This window comes from Cibotium barometz, chromosome 30 (genome assembly GCF_041138505.1).
Source record: "Cibotium barometz isolate CiBa-2024 chromosome 30, ASM4113850v1, whole genome shotgun sequence".
NCBI classification, from domain to species: domain Eukaryota; kingdom Viridiplantae; phylum Streptophyta; class Polypodiopsida; order Cyatheales; family Cibotiaceae; genus Cibotium; species Cibotium barometz.
The window spans coordinates 4,451,610-4,453,189 of NC_141075.1; the positions used below are offsets into that span (position 1 = coordinate 4,451,610).

The window sequence follows — 1,580 nt, forward strand, 5'->3', positions numbered from 1 at the left end:
TGGAGCAGCAAGAAGCAGCCTACGGTTGCTCTATCGAGTACGGAGGCCGAGTACAGAGGAGCTGCTATGGCAGCATGTGAGGTAGCTTGGTTGAGGAAGCTACTTGCAGATTTGGGTCTATCAGTGGATAGACAGGTTGTCATCTTCTGTGACAACATTAGCAGTATACAGTTGGCCAGGAACCCAGTCTTTCATGCTCGTACGAAGCACATAGAGGTCCACTACCACTTCGTCAGAGAGAAGGTCTTGGCAGGAGACCTTGACCTTGTTTATGTTAGCACAGAGGATCAGGTAGCTGACATCTTCACCAAAGCATTGGGTACAGAGAAGCTCCGCAGATTCAGGGCTTCGCTTGGTGTACATGAGATGGAGTTGAGCTCGAGGGGGAGTGTTGAGATATCGAGCTCGTCTAGTGAGGCGGTGGCCACTGATGACCCGCCTGGGGGATAGGGCCCACACTTACACCACTGGCATGGTTGGTGAGATCATGGGAGATATGCAGCCAGTGGGATGACAGGCTGTGTGACAGCCACTCTAGAGACTGGCATAGTTATAGCGCCAGCTCATTTAGTCGGGTTCACACTATAGAGAACTCGTGTATGTATTTGGTTGAGTACCTTTCATATTTGGTGTACTCTTATTCTTGTATATGTGTGTTGAGTGTTGAGTAGAGAAGAAGAAGATTTTCAGCCTCTCACCTTGTGTGTTCTCTATTAGGGTTTTGTGAGTGTGTGTGTGTGCTTGCAAGAGCTCAAGCTCTCCTCCCCCCTGCATCTTTTCAATTATCCCTTTCCCGCAAGAGAATCAGGCACCTCACCTTTTTGCAGCCCAAAAATCGCATTTTCCCAGTTTGAAATACTGCGCCTCCTTATTTCCTGCTTAATATTCGGAAATTTCTTTTTTTAAAAAAAAAACTTTCGCATGCCACGCAAGCTGCCACCTTCAAATATGTCTCCAGCTGCTGCCTCTGCTAAGCGCAACAATCTTCACACGTTGCATCCAGTCAAGTCACGGCCTGCAAGATCCATACAAAGGATAGCATGTGGCAGAGCATAGCCCTCGTAGATAGGAATGGTATGCGTAACACCATCACCCGAATCCAGCACAATACCTGTTGTCCTTCCACTGGCATACAATGAAAGCACAGCCTGGATAACAACATACATAGCTAGTGCATTGAATGTATCGAGCATGATTTGAGTCATCTTCTCTCGATTAGCTTTTGGATTGAGAGGAGCTTCAGTGAGCAAGACTGGATGCTCTTCAGGAGCAACTCGAAGCTCATTATAGAATGTATGATGCCAAATCTTTTCCATGTCATCCCAGTTGGTTACGATACCATGCTCAATAGGATATTTCAAGGTCAATATTCCCCGCTTAGATTGGGCCTCATCGCCAACATATGCATCTTTCTGTCCCATACCCACCATAACACCAGTGTGCCGAGGACGGCCCACAATACTAGGAAACACTGCCCTAGGAGCATCATCTCCAGCAAACCCAGCCTTGACCATCCCAAATCCATTGTCACAGACAAGAGGTTGAACTTCCTCTGAGTCTGCCATTCTTGAATTGACGAT

The 1,580-nt window shown here is 47.3% G+C and overlaps 1 pseudogene; it reads right to left on the bottom strand.

The window, feature by feature from the left end:
* Window positions 1-986: 986 nt before the first annotated feature.
* On the bottom strand, window positions 987-1,580 carry LOC147621081 (actin-3 pseudogene; annotated as a pseudogene).